Raw genomic sequence first — 22,500 nt, forward strand, 5'->3', positions numbered from 1 at the left:
TTGGAAACCTGGGTGACGAGCACCGCAGGGCGGCAGAGCCAACGCGCTTTGCCGGGTGGCAGGGGAGGACCAGCCTATTCGCCATAGCGGCCCGACCACTACCAGAGCCGGTCGTGCGAATCGCGCGAGGCCTGCTCGCCTCGTAACGAGGCTTTAAGGGAGTGCTCAGGCAAGGGTCAGCCCGCACCCTTCCTGGCAACACCCAAAGGGAACCAAGGCCACTCGCGTCTCTCGCCTTTCATTTTCGACACGAGCGCCTGTGGAGGAACGGCCGGATACAACGTGGGGATTGCCCGCCCTCCAGTCGTTTCAAGAGACCTCTGCCCCGGCCTCTGACCGAGTTGCACAAACCTGGGTGTGCTCAGGCAAGGGTCAGACCACATCCTTCATGGCAACACCCAAAGGGAACCAAGGCCACTCGCGTCTCTCGCCTTTCATTTTGGACACGAGCGCCTGTGGAGGGACGGCCGGATTCAACGTGGGGATTGCCCGCCCTCCAATCGTTCCAAGAGACCTCTGCCCCGGCCTCTGACTGAGTTGCACAAACCTTGGTGTGCTCAGGCAAGGGTCAGACCACATCCTTCCTGGCAACACCCAAGGCAAGCAAGGCCACTCGCGTCTCTCGCCTTTCATTTTCGACACGAGCGCCTGTGGAGGGACGGCCGGATTCAACGTGGGGATTGCCCGCCCTCCAATCGTTCCAAGAGACCTCTGCCCCGGCCTCTGACTGAGTTGCACAAACCTTGGTGTGCTCAGGCAAGGGTCAGACCACATCCTTCCTGGCAACACCCAAAGGGAACCAAGGCCACTCGCGTCTCTCGCCTTTCATTTTGGACACGAGCGCCTGTGGAGGGACGGCCGGATTCAACGTGGGGATTGCCCGCCCTCCAGTCGTTTCAAGAGACCTCTGCCCCGGCCTCTGAACGGAGTTGCACAAACCTTGGTGTGCTCAGGCAAGGGGCAGCCCTCATCCTTCCTGGCAACACCCAAGGCAAGCAAGGCCACTCGCGTCTCTCGCCTTTCATTTTCGACACGAGCGCCTGTGGAGGGACGGCCGGATACAACGTGGGGATTGCCCGCCCTCCAATCGTTCCAAGAGACCTCTGCCCCGGCCTCTGACTGAGTTGCACAAACCTTGGTGTGCTCAGGCAAGGGTCAGACCACATCCTTCCTGGCAACACCCAAGGGAACCAAGGCCACTCGCGTCTCTCGCCTTTCATTTTCGACACGAGCGCCTGTGGAGGGACGGCCGGATACAACGTGGGGATTGCCCGCCCTCCAGTCGTTTCAAGAGACCTCTGCCCCCGGCCTCTGACTGAGTTGCACAAACCTTGGTGTGCTCAGGCAAGGGTCAGACCACATCCTTCCTGGCAACACACAAGGGAAGCAAGGCCACTCGCCTCTCTCGCCTTCAATTTCGGCACGAGCGCCTGTGGAGGGACGGCCGGATTCAACGTGGGGATTGCCCGCCCTCCAGTCGTTTCAAGAGACCTCTGCCCCCGGCCTCTGACTGAGTTGCACAAACCTTGGTGTGCTCAGGCAAGGGTCAGACCACATCCTTCCTGGCAACACACAAGGGAAGCAAGGCCACTCGCCTCTCTCGCCTTCAATTTCGGCACGAGCGCCTGTGGAGGGACGGCCGGATTCAACGTGGGGATTGCCCGCCCTCCAGTCGTTTCAAGAGACCTCTGCCCCGGCCTCTGACCGAGTTGCAAAAACCTGGGTGTGCTCAGGCAAGGGTCAGCCCGCATCCTTCCTGGCAACACCCAAAGGGAACCAAGGCCACTCACGTCTCTCTCGCCTTTCATTTTCGACACGAGCGCCTGTGGAGGGACGTCCGGATTCAACGTGGGGATGGCCCGTCCTCCAATCGTGTCAAGAGACCTCCGCCTTCGGCCTCTGACCGACTTGCACAAACCTGGGTGACGAGCACCGCAGGGCGGCAGAGCCGTCGCACTTGGCCGGGTGGCAGCGGGAAGGACCAGCCTATTCACAATAGCGGCCACCCACTCCCAGAGCCGGTCGTGCGGCACCCGAGGCCGACCCTCGACTCGTAAGAGGCTTTAACGTGTGCTCAGGCAAGGGTCAGCCCACACCCTTCCTGGCGGCACCCAAGGGATCCAGGCCACTCGCGTCTCTCGCCTTCGTTTTGGACACGAGCGCCTGTGGACGGACGGCCGGAGTCAACGTGGGGATGGCCCGTCCTCCAATCGTGTCAAGAGACCCCCCGCACCGGCCTCTGACCGAGTTCCCCAAACCTGGGTGACGAGCAGCGCAGGGCGGCAGAGCCGTCGCACTTGGCCGGATGGCAGCGGGAAGGACCAGCCTATTCACAATAGCGGCCACCCACTCCCAGAGCCGGTCGTGCGGCGCCCGAGGCCGACCCTCGACTCGTAAGAGGCTTTACAGTGTGCCCAGGCAAGGGCCAGCCTACACCCTTCCTGGCGGCACCCAAGGGATCCAGGCCACTCGCGTCTCTCGCCTTCATTTTGGACACGAGCGCCTGTGGACGGACGGCCGGAGTCAACGTGGGGGTGGCCCGTCCTCCAATCGTGTCAAGAGACCCCCGCACCGGCCTCTGACCGAGTTCCCCAAACCTGGGTGACGAGCACCGCAGGGCGGCAGCGCCGTCGCACTTGGCCGGATGGCAGCGGGAAGGACCAGCCTATACACAATAGCGGCCACCCACTCCCAGAGCCGGTCGTGCGGCGCCCGAGGCCGTGCCTCGACTCGTAAGGGGCTTTAACGTGTGCTCAGGCAAGGGTCAGCCCACACCCTTCCTGGCGGCACCCTAGGGATCCAGGCCACTCGCGTCTCTCGCCTTCATTTTGGACACGAGCGCCTGTGGAGGGACGGCCGGAGTCAACGTGGGGATGGCCCGTCCTCCAATCGTGTCAAGAGACCCCCCGCACCGGCCTCTGACCGAGTTCCCCAAACCTGGGTGACGAGCAGCGCAGGGCGGCAGAGCCGTCGCACTTGGCCGGATGGCAGCAGGAAGGACCAGCCTATTCACAATAGCGGCCACCCACTCCCAGAGCCGGTCGTTCGGCGCCCGAGGCCGGCCCTCGACTCGTAAGAGGCTTTAACGTGTGCTCAGGCAAGGGTCAGCCCACACCCTTCCTGGCGGCACCCAAGGGATCCAGGCCACTCGCGTCTCTCGCCTTCATTTTGGACACGAGCACCTGTGGAGGGACGGCCGGAGTCAACGTGGGGATGGCCCGTCCTCCAATCGTGTCAAGAGACCCCCCGCCACGGCCTCTGACCGAGTTCCCCAAACCTGGGTGACGAGCAGCGCAGGGCGGCAGAGCCGTCGCACTTGGCCGGATGGCAGCAGGAAGGACCAGCCTATTCACAATAGCGGCCACCCACTCCCAGAGCCGGTCGTGCGGCGCCCGAGGCCGGCCCTCGACTCGTAAGAGGCTTTACGGAGTGCTCAGGCAAGGGTCAGCCCGCACCCTTCCTGGCAGCACCCAAGGGAACCAGGCCACTCGCGTCTCTCGCCTTCATTTTGGACACGAGCGCCTGTGGAGGGACGGCCGGAGTCAACGTGGGGATGGCCCGTCCTCCAATCGTGTCAAGAGACCCCCCGCCACAGCCTCTGACCGAGTTCCCCAAACCTGGGTGACGAGCACCGCAGGGCGGCAGAGCCGTCGCACTTGGCCGGGTGGCAGCGGGAAGGACCAGCCTATTCACAATAGCGGCCACCCACTCCCAGAGCCGGTCGTGCGGCGCCCGAGGCCGGCCCTCGACTCGTAAGAGGCTTTAGGGAGTGCTCAGGCAAGGGTCAGCCCGCATCCTTCCTGGCAGCACCCAAGGGAACCAGGCCACTCGCGTCTCTCGCCTTCATTTTGGACACGAGCGCCTGTGGAGGGACGGCCGGAGTCAACGTGGGGATTGCCCGCCCTCCAATCGTGTCAAGAGACCTCCACACAGGTCTCTGACCGACTCTTAGAACAGACAGGGAGAGTTTGGCAATTCTGTCAAAAAATTGACAAAGTGTCAAAAATTCGACTTCCAAGAGCTCTCCAGCATGCACTCATACCCGCCATTAGAGTGCTATGCCCGTGGAACCGTTTTTCGGATGCCTTTCAAAAAGGTCCCGCGCCGCCATTTTGTTCTAAAAATCGTGTTCCCAGAAATCTCCGGGTACCCCGCCAACCTCACTGTGTAACAAATGCAAGTGGCACTGAATGGGTCTGAATTTCAAATTTGACTGCATCGCTCTGGAACTCGATCCCCGCAAAACCGTTTGGATTTTTCCCGCTCGGGACTTCCGCGACAGACAAAGTTAAAGTTTTCGGGCTGCAGACACAAAATGACAGTTGGCCATTTGCCGGGCTCAATTCACACAGTTCCTGCGGCACTTCGGAACACATGTTCGGCGCGAGTTTGTGAATCTTTCCCGATGCTTCGGCACTTTCCTCCGCTGACACTTAGAATATTTTTCACACTTTGCTGAAAAATTTTCTAAGTGTTTTTTCCTAAGTTTTTCTGGTTACTGATTTATTATTTTTGATCATTTTTCTAAGTTTTTCTGGTTACTCATTTCTCATTTTCGGGCATTTTTCTAAGTTTTTCTAGTTACTGATTTCTTCTTTTTGGGCATTTTTCTAAGTTTTTCTGGTTACTCATTTCTTCTTTTTGGGCATTTTTCTAAGTTTTTCTGGTTACTCATTTCTCATTTTCGGGCATTTTTCTAAGTTTTTCTAGTTACTGATTTCTTCTTTTTGGGCATTTTTCTAAGTTTTTCTGGTTACTCATTTCTTCTTTTTGGGCATTTTTCTAAGTTTTTCTGGTTACTCACTTCTTCTTTTTGGGCATTTTTCTAAGTTTTTCTGGTTACTCATTTCTCATTTTCGGGCATTTTTCTAAGTTTTTCTAGTTACTGATTTCTTCTTTTTGGGCATTTTTCTAAGTTTTTCTGGTTACTCATTTCTTCTTTTTGGGCATTTTTCTAAGTTTTTCTGGTTACTCATTTCTTCTTTTTGGGCATTTTTCTAAGTTTTTCTGGTTACTCATTTCTCATTTTCGGGCATTTTTCTAAGTTTTTCTAGTTACTGATTTCTTCTTTTTGGGCATTTTTCTAAGTTTTTCTAGTTACTCATTTCTTCTTTTTGGGCATTTTTCTAAGTTTTTCTGGTTACTCATTTCTCATTTTCGGGCATTTTTCTAAGTTTTTCTAGTTACTGATTTCTTCTTTTTGGGCATTTTTCTAAGTTTTTCTGGTTACTCATTTCTTCTTTTTCGGCATTTTTCTAAGTTTTTCTGGTTACTCATTTCTTCTTTTTGGGCATTTTTCTAAGTTTTTCTGGTTACTCATTTCTCATTTTCGGGCATTTTTCTAAGTTTTTCTAGTTACTGATTTCTTCTTTTTGGGCATTTTTCTAAGTTTTTCTGGTTACTCATTTCTTATTTTTGGGCATTTTTCTAAGTTTTTCTAGTTACTGATTTCTTCTTTTTGGGCATTTTTCTAAGTTTTTCTGGTTACTCATTTCTCATTTTCGGGCATTTTTCTAAGTTTTTCTGGTTACTCATTTCTCATTTTCGGGCATTTTTCTAAGTTTTTCTGGTTACTCATTTCTCGTTTTCGGGCATTTTTCTAAGTTTTTCTGGTTACTGGTTTCTTCTTTTTGGGCATTTTTTCTAAGTTTTTCTGGTTACTGATTTCCCAACGTTGGAAATGCATGAAACTCGGCCTGAACACGGTGGCAGGGTCCGCTCTCGAAGGCGAGACCTTCGGCAGAACCACCGGGTCAAATCCGGCTGGGCTAGCCGGCCTCGAGCACTCAAAGTCGGCACGAGCAGTCAAGTTCGCTCCCATCACAGTCTGGACCCTAAAAAAGTCTAAGTGTCACTGGTGACTGATTTGTACTGACTGAATAAAATTCTAAGTGTCGTTGGTTACTGATTTGTAACCACCGGGTCAAATCCGGCCGGGCTAGCCGGCCTCGAGCACTCAAAGTCGGTATGAGCAGTCAAGTTCGCTCCCATCACAGTCTGGACCCTAAAAAATTCTAAGTGTCACTGGTTACTGATTTGTACTGACTCAAAAAAATTCTAAGTGTCGATGGTTACTGATTTGTACTGACTGAAATAAATTCTAAGTGACGTTGTTTACTGATTTGTAACCACCGGGTCAAATCCGGCCGGGCTAGCCGGCCTCGAGCACTCAAAGTCGGTATGAGCAGTCAAGTTCGCTCCCATCACAGTTTGGACCACTTGCCGACTTGGGAAATGCACGAAAATCGGCCCGAACGCGGGGGCCGGTCCGCTCTCAAAGTCGAGACCTTCGGCTGAACCACCGGGTCAAATCCGGCTGGGCTAGCCGGCCCCGAGCACGCAAAACCGGTATGAGCAGTCAAGTTCGCTCCCATCACAGTTTGGATCCTAAAAAATTCTAAGTGTCACTGGTTACTGATTTGTACTGACTGAATAAAATTCTAAGTGTCGATGGTTACTGATTTGTACTGACTGAAATAAATTCTAAGTGACGTTGTTTACTGATTTGTAACCACCGGGTCAAATCCGGCCGGGCTAGCCGGCCTCGAGCACTCAAAGTCGGTATGAGCAGTCAAGTTCGCTCCCATCACAGTCTGGACCCTAAAAAATCTAAGTGTCACTGGTTACTGATTTGTACTGAGCCTAAAAAATTCTAAGTGTCACTGGTTACTGATTTGTACTGACTCTAAAAAATTCTAAGTGTCGTTGGTTACTGATTTGTACTGACTGGAAAAAATTCTAAGTGTCACTGGTTACTGATTTGTACTGCCTCAAAAAAAATCTTAGTGTCACTGGTTACTGATTTGTACTGACTCAAAAAAATTCTAAGTGTCACTGGTTACTGATTTGTACTGACTGGAAAAAATTCTAAGTGTCGTTGGTTACTGATTTGTACTGCATCAAAAAAATTCTAAGTGTCACTGGTTACTGATTTGTACTGACTGAACAAAATTCTAAGTGTCACTGGTTACTGATTTGTAACCACCGGGTCAAATCCGGCCGGGCTAGCCGGCCTCGAGCACTCAAAGTCGGTATGAGCAGTCAAGTTCGCTCCCATCACAGTTTGGACCCTAAAAAAAGTCTAAGTGTCACTGGTTACTGATTTGTACTGACTGGAAAAAATTCTAAGTGTCGTTGGTTACTGATTTGTACTGCATCAAAAAAATTCTAAGTGTCACTGGTTACTGATTTGTACTGACTGAACAAAATTCTAAGTGTCACTGGTTACTGATTTGTAACCACCGGGTCAAATCCGGCCGGGCTAGCCGGCCTCGAGCACTCAAAGTCGGTATGAGCAGTCAAGTTCGCTCCCATCACAGTTTGGACCCTAAAAAAAGTCTAAGTGTCACTGGTTACTGATTTGTACTGAGCCTAAAAAATTCTAAGTGTCACTGGTTACTGATTTGTACTGCCTCAAAAAAATTCTAAGTGTCGTTGGTTACTGATTTGTACTGCCTCGAAAAATTTCTAAGTGTCACTGGTTACTGATTTGTACTGACTGGAAAAAATTCTAAGTGTCGTTGGTTACTGATTTGTACTGACTGAATAAAATTCTAAGTGTCACTGGTTACTGATTTGTACTGCCTCAAAAAAATTCTAAGTGTCACTGGTTACTGATTTGTACTGACTCTAAAAAATTCTAAGTGTCCTTGGTTACTGATTTGTACTGCATCAAAAAAATTCTAAGTGTCGTTGGTTACTGATTTGTACTGCATCAAAAAAATTCTAAGTGTCACTGGTTACTGATTTGTACTGACTCTAAAAAATTCTAAGTGTCACTGGTTACTGATTTGTACTGAGCCTAAAAAATTCTAAGTGTCGTTGGTTACTGATTTGTACTGCCTCGAAAAAATTCTAAGTGTCACTGGTTACTGATTTGTACTGACTCTAAAAAATTCTAAGTGTCCTTGGTTACTGATTTGTACTGCATCAAAAAAATTCTAAGTGTCGTTGGTTACTGATTTGTACTGCATCAAAAAAATTCTAAGTGTCACTGGTTACTGATTTGTACTGACTCTAAAAAATTCTAAGTGTCACTGGTTACTGATTTGTACTGAGCCTAAAAAATTCTAAGTGTCGTTGGTTACTGATTTGTACTGCCTCGAAAAAATTCTAAGTGTCACTGGTTACTGATTTGTACTGACTGGAAAAAATTCTAAGTGTCGTTGGTTACTGATTTGTACTGACTCAAAAAAATTCTAAGTGTCGTTGGTTACTGATTTGTACTGAGCCTAAAAAATTCTAAGTGTCACTGGTTACTGATTTGTACTGCCTCGAAAAAATTCTAAGTGTCACTGGTTACTGATTTGTAACCACCGGGTCAAATCCGGCCGGGCTAGCCGGCCTCGAGCACTCAAAGTCGGTATGAGCAGTCAAGTTCGCTCCCATCACAGTTTGGACCCTAAAAAATCTAAGTGTCACTGGTTACTGATTTGTACTGACTCAAAAAAATTCTAAGTGTCACTGGTTACTGATTTGTACTGACTGGAAAAAATTCTAAGTGTCGTTGGTTACTGATTTGTACTGCATCAAAAAAATTCTAAGTGTCACTGGTTACTGATTTGTACTGACTCAAAAAAATTCTAAGTGTCGTTGGTTACTGATTTGTACTGAGCCTAAAAAATTCTAAGTGTCACTGGTTACTGATTTGTACTGCCTCGAAAAAATTCTAAGTGTCACTGGTTACTGATTTGTAACCACCGGGTCAAATCCGGCTGGGCTAGCCGGCCTCGAGCACTCAAAGTCGGTATGAGCAGTCAAGTTCGCTCCCATCACAGTTTGGACCCTAAAAAATCTAAGTGTCACTGGTTACTGATTTGTACTGAGCCTAAAAAATTCTAAGTGTCACTGGTTACTGATTTGTACTGAGCCTAAAAAATTCTAAGTGTCCTTGGTTACTGATTTGTACTGACTGGAAAAAATTCTAAGTGTCACTGGTTACTGATTTGTACTGAGCCTAAAAAATTCTAAGTGTCACTGGTTACTGATTTGTACTGCCTCAAAAAAATTCTAAGTGTCGTTGGTTACTGATTTGTACTGCCTCGAAAAAATTCTAAGTGTTCTTGGTTACTGATTTGTACTGACTGGAAAAAATTCTAAGTGTCACTGGTTACTGATTTGTACTGAGCCTAAAAAATTCTAAGTGTCACTGGTTACTGATTTGTACTGCCTCAAAAAAATTCTAAGTGTCGTTGGTTACTGATTTGTACTGCCTCGAAAAATTTCTAAGTGTCACTGGTTACTGATTTGTACTGACTGGAAAAAATTCTAAGTGTCGTTGGTTACTGATTTGTACTGACTGAATAAAATTCTAAGTGTCACTGGTTACTGATTTGTACTGCCTCAAAAAAATTCTAAGTGTCACTGGTTACTGATTTGTACTGACTCTAAAAAATTCTAAGTGTCCTTGGTTACTGATTTGTACTGCATCAAAAAAATTCTAAGTGTCGTTGGTTACTGATTTGTACTGCATCAAAAAAATTCTAAGTGTCACTGGTTACTGATTTGTACTGACTCTAAAAAATTCTAAGTGTCACTGGTTACTGATTTGTACTGAGCCTAAAAAATTCTAAGTGTCGTTGGTTACTGATTTGTACTGCCTCGAAAAAATTCTAAGTGTCACTGGTTACTGATTTGTACTGACTGGAAAAAATTCTAAGTGTCACTGGTTACTGATTTGTACTGCCTCAAAAAAAATCTAAGTGTCACTGGTTACTGATTTGTACTGACTCAAAAAAATTCTAAGTGTCACTGGTTACTGATTTGTACTGACTGGAAAAAATTCTAAGTGTCGTTGGTTACTGATTTGTACTGCATCAAAAAAATTCTAAGTGTCACTGGTTACTGATTTGTACTGACTCTAAAAAATTCTAAGTGTCCTTGGTTACTGATTTGTACTGCATCAAAAAAATTCTAAGTGTCGTTGGTTACTGATTTGTACTGACTGGAAAAAATTCTAAGTGTCACTGGTTACTGATTTGTACTGACTCAAAAAAATTCTAAGTGTCGTTGGTTACTGATTTGTACTGCCTCGAAAAAATTCTAAGTGTTCTTGGTTACTGATTTGTACTGACTGGAAAAAATTCTAAGTGTCACTGGTTACTGATTTGTACTGAGCCTAAAAAATTCTAAGTGTCACTGGTTACTGATTTGTACTGCCTCAAAAAAATTCTAAGTGTCGTTGGTTACTGATTTGTACTGCCTCGAAAAATTTCTAAGTGTCACTGGTTACTGATTTGTACTGACTGGAAAAAATTCTAAGTGTCGTTGGTTACTGATTTGTACTGACTGAATAAAATTCTAAGTGTCACTGGTTACTGATTTGTACTGCCTCAAAAAAATTCTAAGTGTCACTGGTTACTGATTTGTACTGACTCTAAAAAATTCTAAGTGTCCTTGGTTACTGATTTGTACTGCATCAAAAAAATTCTAAGTGTCGTTGGTTACTGATTTGTACTGCATCAAAAAAATTCTAAGTGTCACTGGTTACTGATTTGTACTGACTCTAAAAAATTCTAAGTGTCACTGGTTACTGATTTGTACTGAGCCTAAAAAATTCTAAGTGTCGTTGGTTACTGATTTGTACTGCCTCGAAAAAATTCTAAGTGTCACTGGTTACTGATTTGTACTGACTGGAAAAAATTCTAAGTGTCGTTGGTTACTGATTTGTACTGACTCAAAAAAATTCTAAGTGTCACTGGTTACTGATTTGTACTGACTGAACAAAATTCTAAGTGTCGATGGTTACTGATTTGTACTGACTGAAATAAATTCTAAGTGACGTTGTTTACTGATTTGTAACCACCGGGTCAAATCCGGCCGGGCTAGCCGGCCTCGAGCACTCAAAGTCGGTATGAGCAGTCAAGTTCGCTCCCATCACAGTTTGGACCCTAAAAAAAGTCTAAGTGTCACTGGTTACTGATTTGTACTGAGCCTAAAAAATTCTAAGTGTCACTGGTTACTGATTTGTACTGCCTCAAAAAAATTCTAAGTGTCGTCGGTTACTGATTTGTAACCACCGGGTCAAATCCGGCCGGGCTAGCCGGCCTCGAGCACTCAAAGTCGGTATGAGCAGTCAGGTTCGCTCCCATCACAGTTTGGACCACTTGCCGACTTGGGAAATGCACGAAAATCGGCCCCAACGCGGGGGCCGGTCCGCTCTCAAAGTCGAGACCTTCGGCTGAACCACCGGGTCAAATCCGGCCGGGCTAGCCGGCCTCGAGCACTCAAAGTCGGTATGAGCAGTCAAGTTCGCTCCCATCACAGTTTGGACCACTTGCCGACTTGGGAAATGCACGAAAATCGGCCCGAACGCGGGGGCCGGTCCGCTCTCAAAGTCGAGACCTTCGGCTGAACCACCGGGTCAAATCCGGCTGGGCTAGCCGCCCCCGAGCGCTCAAAGTCGGTATGAGCAGTCAAGTTCGGTCCCATCACAGTGACACAGTAACCAGTGACACTTAGAATTTTTTCGAGGCAGTACAAATCAGTAACCAGTGACACTTAGAATTTTTTTGAGGCAGTACAAATCAGTAACCAGTGACACTTAGAATTTTATTCAGTCAGTACAAATCAGTAACCAACGACACTTAGAATTTTTTCGAGGCAGTACAAATCAGTAACCAAGGACACTTAGAATTTTTTAGGCTCAGTACAAATCAGTAACCAGTGACACTTAGAATTTTTTAGAGTCAGTACAAATCAGTAACCAGTGACACTTAGAATTTTTTTGATGCAGTACAAATCAGTAACCAACGACACTTAGAATTTTTTTTGAGTCTGTAGAAGTCAGTAACCAAGTGCATTTTTGAATTGGTTACTGACTTCTCCTTTCGAGTTGCGGCTGTGGTTGGCTTCAATTAGTCGTGGGGGCTTAATTATCGCCCAGGGGAGCATGCCCCGGTAGTGTGGCCGGGGACGGAGTGCCTTTTGAAGGGGGTGTTTCTGAATTTGGATCCTTTTTGAGTAGCATTGTCGGATGGGTGTGATTTTGAAGGGTGTGTTGGCCGGCGGTGGGGCCAGGCTTAGGGTGAGTGTCCCGCCTTCGGGAGCGGACCGGCCCCCGCGTTCAGGGTGAATTTCGTGCATTTCCAACGTCGGCAAGTGGTCCAGACTGTGATGGGACCGAACTTGACTGCTCATACCGACTTTGAGCGCTCGGGGGCGGCTAGCCCAGCCGGATTTGACCCGGTGGTTCAGCCGAAGGTCTCGACTTTGAGAGCGGACCGGCCCCCGCGTTCGGGCCGATTTTCGTGCATTTCCCAAGTCGGCAAGTGGTCCAAACTGTGATGGGAGCGAACTTGACTGCTCATACCGACTTTGAGTGCTCGAGGCCGGCTAGCCCGGCCGGATTTGACCCGGTGGTTCAGCCGAAGGTCTCGACTTTGAGAGCGGACCGGCCCCCGCGTTGGGGCCGATTTTCGTGCATTTCCCAAGTCGGCAAGTGGTCCAAACTGTGATGGGAGCGAACCTGACTGCTCATACCGACTTTGAGTGCTCGAGGCCGGCTAGCCCGGCCGGATTTGACCCGGTGGTTACAAATCAGTAACCGACGACACTTAGAATTTTTTTGAGGCAGTACAAATCAGTAACCAGTGACACTTAGAATTTTTTAGGCTCAGTACAAATCAGTAACCAGTGACACTTAGACTTTTTTTAGGGTCCAAACTGTGATGGGAGCGAACTTGACTGCTCATACCGACTTTGAGTGCTCGAGGCCGGCTAGCCCGGCCGGATTTGACCCGGTGGTTACAAATCAGTAAACAACGTCACTTAGAATTTATTTCAGTCAGTACAAATCAGTAACCATCGACACTTAGAATTTTGTTCAGTCAGTACAAATCAGTAACCAGTGACACTTAGAATTTTTTTGAGTCAGTACAAATCAGTAACCAACGACACTTAGAATTTTTTCCAGTCAGTACAAATCAGTAACCAGTGACACTTAGAATTTTTTCGAGGCAGTACAAATCAGTAACCAACGACACTTAGAATTTTTTAGGCTCAGTACAAATCAGTAACCAGTGACACTTAGAATTTTTTAGAGTCAGTACAAATCAGTAACCAGTGACACTTAGAATTTTTTTGATGCAGTACAAATCAGTAACCAACGACACTTAGAATTTTTTTGATGCAGTACAAATCAGTAACCAAGGACACTTAGAATTTTTTAGAGTCAGTACAAATCAGTAACCAGTGACACTTAGAATTTTTTTGAGGCAGTACAAATCAGTAACCAGTGACACTTAGAATTTTATTCAGTCAGTACAAATCAGTAACCAACGACACTTAGAATTTTTTCCAGTCAGTACAAATCAGTAACCAGTGACACTTAGAAATTTTTCGAGGCAGTACAAATCAGTAACCAACGACACTTAGAATTTTTTTGAGGCAGTACAAATCAGTAACCAGTGACACTTAGAATTTTTTAGGCTCAGTACAAATCAGTAACCAGTGACACTTAGAATTTTTTCCAGTCAGTACAAATCAGTAACCAAGAACACTTAGAATTTTTTCGAGGCAGTACAAATCAGTAACCAACGACACTTAGAATTTTTTTGAGTCAGTACAAATCAGTAACCAGTGACACTTAGAATTTTTTCCAGTCAGTACAAATCAGTAACCAACGACACTTAGAATTTTTTTGATGCAGTACAAATCAGTAACCAAGGACACTTAGAATTTTTTAGAGTCAGTACAAATCAGTAACCAGTGACACTTAGAATTTTTTTGATGCAGTACAAATCAGTAACCAACGACACTTAGAATTTTTTCCAGTCAGTACAAATCAGTAACCAGTGACACTTAGAATTTTTTTGAGTCAGTACAAATCAGTAACCAGTGACACTTAGATTTTTTTTGAGGCAGTACAAATCAGTAACCAGTGACACTTAGAATTTTTTCCAGTCAGTACAAATCAGTACCCAGTGACACTTAGAATTTTTTCGAGGCAGTACAAATCAGTAACCAACGACACTTAGAATTTTTTAGGCTCAGTACAAATCAGTAACCAGTGACACTTAGAATTTTTTAGAGTCAGTACAAATCAGTAACCAGTGACACTTAGAATTTTTTTGATGCAGTACAAATCAGTAACCAACGACACTTAGAATTTTTTTGATGCAGTACAAATCAGTAACCAAGGACACTTAGAATTTTTTAGAGTCAGTACAAATCAGTAACCAGTGACACTTAGAATTTTTTTGAGGCAGTACAAATCAGTAACCAGTGACACTTAGAATTTTATTCAGTCAGTACAAATCAGTAACCAACGACACTTAGAATTTTTTCCAGTCAGTACAAATCAGTAACCAGTGACACTTAGAAATTTTTCGAGGCAGTACAAATCAGTAACCAACGACACTTAGAATTTTTTTGAGGCAGTACAAATCAGTAACCAGTGACACTTAGAATTTTTTAGGCTCAGTACAAATCAGTAACCAGTGACACTTAGAATTTTTTCCAGTCAGTACAAATCAGTAACCAAGAACACTTAGAATTTTTTCGAGGCAGTACAAATCAGTAACCAACGACACTTAGAATTTTTTTGAGGCAGTACAAATCAGTAACCAGTGACACTTAGAATTTTTTAGGCTCAGTACAAATCAGTAACCAGTGACACTTAGAATTTTTTCCAGTCAGTACAAATCAGTAACCAAGGACACTTAGAATTTTTTAGGCTCAGTACAAATCAGTAACCAGTGACACTTAGAATTTTTTAGGCTCAGTACAAATCAGTAACCAGTGACACTTAGATTTTTTAGGGTCCAAACTGTGATGGGAGCGAACTTGACTGCTCATACCGACTTTGAGTGCTCGAGGCCGGCTAGCCCAGCCGGATTTGACCCGGTGGTTACAAATCAGTAACCAGTGACACTTAGAATTTTTTCGAGGCAGTACAAATCAGTAACCAGTGACACTTAGAATTTTTTAGGCTCAGTACAAATCAGTAACCAACGACACTTAGAATTTTTTTGAGTCAGTACAAATCAGTAACCAGTGACACTTAGAATTTTTTTGATGCAGTACAAATCAGTAACCAACGACACTTAGAATTTTTTCCAGTCAGTACAAATCAGTAACCAGTGACACTTAGAATTTTTTTGAGTCAGTACAAATCAGTAACCAGTGACACTTAGATTTTTTAGGGTCCAAACTGTGATGGGAGCGAACTTGACTGCTCATACCGACTTTGAGTGCTCGAGGCCGGCTAGCCCGGCCGGATTTGATCCGGTGGTTACAAATCAGTAACCAGTGACACTTAGAATTTTTTCGAGGCAGTACAAATCAGTAACCAGTGACACTTAGAATTTTTTAGGCTCAGTACAAATCAGTAACCAACGACACTTAGAATTTTTTTGAGTCAGTACAAATCAGTAACCAACGACACTTAGAATTTTTTCCAGTCAGTACAAATCAGTAACCAGTGACACTTAGAATTTTTTCGAGGCAGTACAAATCAGTAACCAACGACACTTAGAATTTTTTAGGCTCAGTACAAATCAGTAACCAGTGACACTTAGAATTTTTTAGAGTCAGTACAAATCAGTAACCAGTGACACTTAGAATTTTTTTGATGCAGTACAAATCAGTAACCAACGACACTTAGAATTTTTTTGATGCAGTACAAATCAGTAACCAAGGACACTTAGAATTTTTTAGAGTCAGTACAAATCAGTAACCAGTGACACTTAGAATTTTTTCGAGGCAGTACAAATCAGTAACCAACGACACTTAGAATTTTTTAGGCTCAGTACAAATCAGTAACCAGTGACACTTAGAATTTTTTAGAGTCAGTACAAATCAGTAACCAGTGACACTTAGAATTTTTTTGATGCAGTACAAATCAGTAACCAACGACACTTAGAATTTTTTTGATGCAGTACAAATCAGTAACCAAGGACACTTAGAATTTTTTAGAGTCAGTACAAATCAGTAACCAGTGACACTTAGAATTTTTTTGAGGCAGTACAAATCAGTAACCAGTGACACTTAGAATTTTATTCAGTCAGTACAAATCAGTAACCAACGACACTTAGAATTTTTTCCAGTCAGTACAAATCAGTAACCAGTGACACTTAGAAATTTTTCGAGGCAGTACAAATCAGTAACCAACGACACTTAGAATTTTTTTGAGGCAGTACAAATCAGTAACCAGTGACACTTAGAATTTTTTAGGCTCAGTACAAATCAGTAACCAGTGACACTTAGACTTTTTTTAGGGTCCAAACTGTGATGGGAGCGAACTTGACTGCTCATACCGACTTTGAGTGCTCGAGGCCGGCTAGCCCGGCCGGATTTGACCCGGTGGTTACAAATCAGTAACCAGTGACACTTAGAATTTTGTTCAGTCAGTACAAATCAGTAACCAGTGACACTTAGAATTTTTTTGATGCAGTACAAATCAGTAACCAACGACACTTAGAATTTTTTCCAGTCAGTACAAATCAGTAACCAGTGACACTTAGACTTTTTTTAGGGTCCAAACTGTGATGGGAGCGAACTTGACTGCTCATACCGACTTTGAGTGCTCGAGGCCGGCTAGCCCGGCCGGATTTGACCCGGTGGTTACAAATCAGTAACCAGTGACACTTAGAATTTTGTTCAGTCAGTACAAATCAGTAACCAGTGACACTTAGAATTTTTTTGATGCAGTACAAATCAGTAACCAACGACACTTAGAATTTTTTCCAGTCAGTACAAATCAGTAACCAGTGACACTTAGAATTTTTTTGAGTCAGTACAAATCAGTAACCAGTGACACTAAGATTTTTTTTGAGGCAGTACAAATCAGTAACCAGTGACACTTAGAATTTTTTCCAGTCAGTACAAATCAGTAACCAACGACACTTAGAATTTTTTAGAGTCAGTACAAATCAGTAACCAGTGACACTTAGAATTTTTTAGGCTCAGTACAAATCAGTAACCAGTGACACTTAGATTTTTTAGGGTCCAGACTGTGATGGGAGCGAACTTGACTGCTCATACCGACTTTGAGTGCTCGAGGCCGGCTAGCCCGGCCGGATTTGACCCGGTGGTTACAAATCAGTAAACAACGTCACTTAGAATTTATTTCAGTCAGTACAAATCAGTAACCATCGACACTTAGAATTTTATTCAGTCAGTACAAATCAGTAACCAGTGACACTTAGAATTTTTTAGGATCCAAACTGTGATGGGAGCGAACTTGACTGCTCATACCGGTTTTGCGTGCTCGGGGCCGGCTAGCCCAGCCGGATTTGACCCGGTGGTTCAGCCGAAGGTCTCGACTTTGAGAGCGGACCGGCCCCCGCGTTCGGGCCGATTTTCGTGCATTTCCCAAGTCGGCAAGTGGTCCAAACTGTGATGGGAGCGAACTTGACTGCTCATACCGACTTTGAGTGCTCGAGGCCGGCTAGCCCGGCCGGATTTGACCCGGTGGTTACAAATCAGTAAACAACGTCACTTAGAATTTATTTCAGTCAGTACAAATCAGTAACCATCGACACTTAGAATTTTTTTGAGTCAGTACAAATCAGTAACCAGTGACACTTAGAATTTTTTAGGGTCCAGACTGTGATGGGAGCGAACTTGACTGCTCATACCGACTTTGAGTGCTCGAGGCCGGCTAGCCCGGCCGGATTTGACCCGGTGGTTACAAATCAGTAACCAACGACACTTAGAATTTTATTCAGTCAGTACAAATCAGTCACCAGTGACACTTAGACTTTTTTAGGGTCCAGACTGTGATGGGAGCGAACTTGACTGCTCGTGCCGACTTTGAGTGCTCGAGGCCGGCTAGCCCAGCCGGATTTGACCCGGTGGTTCTGCCGAAGGTCTCGCCTTCGAGAGCGGACCCTGCCACCGTGTTCAGGCCGAGTTTCATGCATTTCCAACGTTGGGAAATCAGTAACCAGAAAAACTTAGAAAAAATGCCCAAAAAGAAGAAACCAGTAACCAGAAAAACTTAGAAAAATGCCCGAAAACGAGAAATGAGTAACCAGAAAAACTTAGAAAAATGCCCGAAAATGAGAAATGAGTAACCAGAAAAACTTAGAAAAATGCCCGAAAATGAGAAATGAGTAACCAGAAAAACTTAGAAAAATGCCCAAAAAGAAGAAATCAGTAACTAGAAAAACTTAGAAAAATGCCCAAAAATAAGAAATGAGTAACCAGAAAAACTTAGAAAAATGCCCAAAAAGAAGAAATCAGTAACTAGAAAAACTTAGAAAAATGCCCGAAAATGAGAAATGAGTAACCAGAAAAACTTAGAAAAATGCCCAAAAAGAAGAAATGAGTAACCAGAAAAACTTAGAAAAATGCCGAAAAAGAAGAAATGAGTAACCAGAAAAACTTAGAAAAATGCCCAAAAAGAAGAAATCAGTAACTAGAAAAACTTAGAAAAATGCCCGAAAATGAGAAATGAGTAACCAGAAAAACTTAGAAAAATGCCCAAAAAGAAGAAATGAGTAACTAGAAAAACTTAGAAAAATGCCCAAAAAGAAGAAATCAGTAACTAGAAAAACTTAGAAAAATGCCCGAAAATGAGAAATGAGTAACCAGAAAAACTTAGAAAAATGCCCAAAAAGAAGAAATGAGTAACCAGAAAAACTTAGAAAAATGCCCAAAAAGAAGAAATGAGTAACCAGAAAAACTTAGAAAAATGCCCAAAAAGAAGAAATCAGTAACTAGAAAAACTTAGAAAAATGCCCGAAAATGAGAAATGAGTAACCAGAAAAACTTAGAAAAATGCCCAAAAAGAAGAAGTGAGTAACCAGAAAAACTTAGAAAAATGCCCAAAAAGAAGAAATGAGTAACCAGAAAAACTTAGAAAAATGCCCAAAAAGAAGAAATCAGTAACTAGAAAAACTTAGAAAAATGCCCGAAAATGAGAAATGAGTAACCAGAAAAACTTAGAAAAATGCCCAAAAAGAAGAAATGAGTAACCAGAAAAACTTAGAAAAATGCCCAAAAAGAAGAAATCAGTAACTAGAAAAACTTAGAAAAATGCCCGAAAATGAGAAATGAGTAACCAGAAAAACTTAGAAAAATGATCAAAAATAATAAATCAGTAACCAGAAAAACTTAGGAAAAAACACTTAGAAAATTTTTCAGCAAAGTGTGAAAAATATTCTAAGTGTCAGCGGAGGAAAGTGCCGAAGCATCGGGAAAGATTCACAAACTCGCGCCGAACATGTGTTCCGAAGTGCCGCAGGAACTGTGTGAATTGAGCCCGGCAAATGGCCAACTGTCATTTTGTGTCTGCAGCCCGAAAACTTTAACTTTGTCTGTCGCGGAAGTCCCGAGCGGGAAAAATCCAAACGGTTTTGCGGGGATCGAGTTCCAGAGCGATGCAGTCAAATTTGAAATTCAGACCCATTCAGTGCCACTTGCATTTGTTACACAGTGAGGTTGGCGGGGTACCCGGAGATTTCTGGGAACACGATTTTTAGAACAAAATGGCGGCGCGGGACCTTTTTGAAAGGCATCCGAAAAACGGTTCCACGGGCATAGCACTCTAATGGCGGGTATGAGTGCATGCTGGAGAGCTCTTGGAAGTCGAATTTTTGACACTTTGTCAATTTTTTGACAGAATTGCCAAACTCTCCCTGTCTGTTCTAAGAGTCGGTCAGAGACCTGTGTGGAGGTCTCTTGACACGATTGGAGGGCGGGCAATCCCCACGTTGACTCCGGCCGTCCCTCCACAGGCGCTCGTGTCCAAAATGAAGGCGAGAGACGCGAGTGGCCTGGTTCCCTTGGGTGCTGCCAGGAAGGATGCGGGCTGACCCTTGCCTGAGCACTCCCTAAAGCCTCTTACGAGTCGAGGGCCGGCCTCGGGCGCCGCACGACCGGCTCTGGGAGTGGGTGGCCGCTATTGTGAATAGGCTGGTCCTTCCCGCTGCCACCCGGCCAAGTGCGACGGCTCTGCCGCCCTGCGGTGCTCGTCACCCAGGTTTGGGGAACTCGGTCAGAGGCCGTGGCGGGGGGTCTCTTGACACGATTGGAGGACGGGCCATCCCCACGTTGACTCCGGCCGTCCCTCCACAGGTGCTCGTGTCCAAAATGAAGGCGAGAGACGCGAGTGGCCTGGATCCCTTGGGTGCCGCCAGGAAGGGTGTGGGCTGACCCTTGCCTGAGCACACGTTAAAGCCTCTTACGAGTCGAGGGCCGGCCTCGGGCGCCGAACGACCGGCTCTGGGAGTGGGTGGCCGCTATTGTGAATAGGCTGGTCCTTCCTGCTGCCATCCGGCCAAGTGCGACGGCTCTGCCGCCCTGCGCTGCTCGTCACCCAGGTTTGGGGAACTCGGTCAGAGGCCGGTGCGGGGGGTCTCTTGACACGATTGGAGGACGGGCCATCCCCACGTTGACTCCGGCCGTCCCTCCACAGGCGCTCGTGTCCAAAATGAAGGCGAGAGACGCGAGTGGCCTGGATCCCTAGGGTGCCGCCAGGAAGGGTGTGGGCTGACCCTTGCCTGAGCACACGTTAAAGCCCCTTACGAGTCGAGGCACGGCCTCGGGCGCCGCACGACCGGCTCTGGGAGTGGGTGGCCGCTATTGTGTATAGGCTGGTCCTTCCCGCTGCCATCCGGCCAAGTGCGACGGCGCTGCCGCCCTGCGGTGCTCGTCACCCAGGTTTGGGGAACTCGGTCAGAGGCCGGTGCGGGGGTCTCTTGACACGATTGGAGGACGGGCCACCCCCACGTTGACTCCGGCCGTCCGTCCACAGGCGCTCGTGTCCAAAATGAAGGCGAGAGACGCGAGTGGCCTGGATCCCTTGGGTGCCGCCAGGAAGGGTGTAGGCTGGCCCTTGCCTGGGCACACTGTAAAGCCTCTTACGAGTCGAGGGTCGGCCTCGGGCGCCGCACGACCGGCTCTGGGAGTGGGTGGCCGCTATTGTGAATAGGCTGGTCCTTCCCGCTGCCATCCGGCCAAGTGCGACGGCTCTGCCGCCCTGCGCTGCTCGTCACCCAGGTTTGGGGAACTCGGTCAGAGGCCGGTGCGGGGGGTCTCTTGACACGATTGGAGGACGGGCCATCCCCACGTTGACTCCGGCCGTCCGTCCACAGGCGCTCGTGTCCAAAACGAAGGCGAGAGACGCGAGTGGCCTGGATCCCTTGGGTGCCGCCAGGAAGGGTGTGGGCTGACCCTTGCCTGAGCACACGTTAAAGCCTCTTACGAGTCGAGGGTCGGCCTCGGGTGCCGCACGACCGGCTCTGGGAGTGGGTGGCCGCTATTGTGAATAGGCTGGTCCTTCCCGCTGCCACCCGGCCAAGTGCGACGGCTCTGCCGCCCTGCGGTGCTCGTCACCCAGGTTTGTGCAAGTCGGTCAGAGGCCGAAGGCGGAGGTCTCTTGACACGATTGGAGGACGGGCCATCCCCACGTTGAATCCGGACGTCCCTCCACAGGCGCTCGTGTCGAAAATGAAAGGCGAGAGAGACGTGAGTGGCCTTGGTTCCCTTTGGGTGTTGCCAGGAAGGATGCGGGCTGACCCTTGCCTGAGCACACCCAGGTTTTTGCAACTCGGTCAGAGGCCGGGGCAGAGGTCTCTTGAAACGACTGGAGGGCGGGCAATCCCCACGTTGAATCCGGCCGTCCCTCCACAGGCGCTCGTGCCGAAATTGAAGGCGAGAGAGGCGAGTGGCCTTGCTTCCCTTGTGTGTTGCCAGGAAGGATGTGGTCTGACCCTTGCCTGAGCACACCAAGGTTTGTGCAACTCAGTCAGAGGCCGGGGGCAGAGGTCTCTTGAAACGACTGGAGGGCGGGCAATCCCCACGTTGAATCCGGCCGTCCCTCCACAGGCGCTCGTGCCGAAATTGAAGGCGAGAGAGGCGAGTGGCCTTGCTTCCCTTGTGTGTTGCCAGGAAGGATGTGGTCTGACCCTTGCCTGAGCACACCAAGGTTTGTGCAACTCAGTCAGAGGCCGGGGGCAGAGGTCTCTTGAAACGACTGGAGGGCGGGCAATCCCCACGTTGTATCCGGCCGTCCCTCCACAGGCGCTCGTGTCGAAAATGAAAGGCGAGAGACGCGAGTGGCCTTGGTTCCCTTGGGTGTTGCCAGGAAGGATGTGGTCTGACCCTTGCCTGAGCACACCAAGGTTTGTGCAACTCAGTCAGAGGCCGGGGCAGAGGTCTCTTGGAACGATTGGAGGGCGGGCAATCCCCACGTTGTATCCGGCCGTCCCTCCACAGGCGCTCGTGTCGAAAATGAAAGGCGAGAGACGCGAGTGGCCTTGCTTGCCTTGGGTGTTGCCAGGAAGGATGAGGGCTGCCCCTTGCCTGAGCACACCAAGGTTTGTGCAACTCCGTTCAGAGGCCGGGGCAGAGGTCTCTTGAAACGACTGGAGGGCGGGCAATCCCCACGTTGAATCCGGCCGTCCCTCCACAGGCGCTCGTGTCCAAAATGAAAGGCGAGAGACGCGAGTGGCCTTGGTTCCCTTTGGGTGTTGCCAGGAAGGATGTGGTCTGACCCTTGCCTGAGCACACCAAGGTTTGTGCAACTCAGTCAGAGGCCGGGGCAGAGGTCTC

This window comes from Chiloscyllium plagiosum, unplaced genomic scaffold (genome assembly GCF_037043375.1).
Source record: "Chiloscyllium plagiosum isolate Xiang-an unplaced genomic scaffold, Cpla_swu_hap1 HiC_scaffold_210, whole genome shotgun sequence".
Lineage (NCBI taxonomy): Eukaryota > Metazoa > Chordata > Chondrichthyes > Orectolobiformes > Hemiscylliidae > Chiloscyllium > Chiloscyllium plagiosum.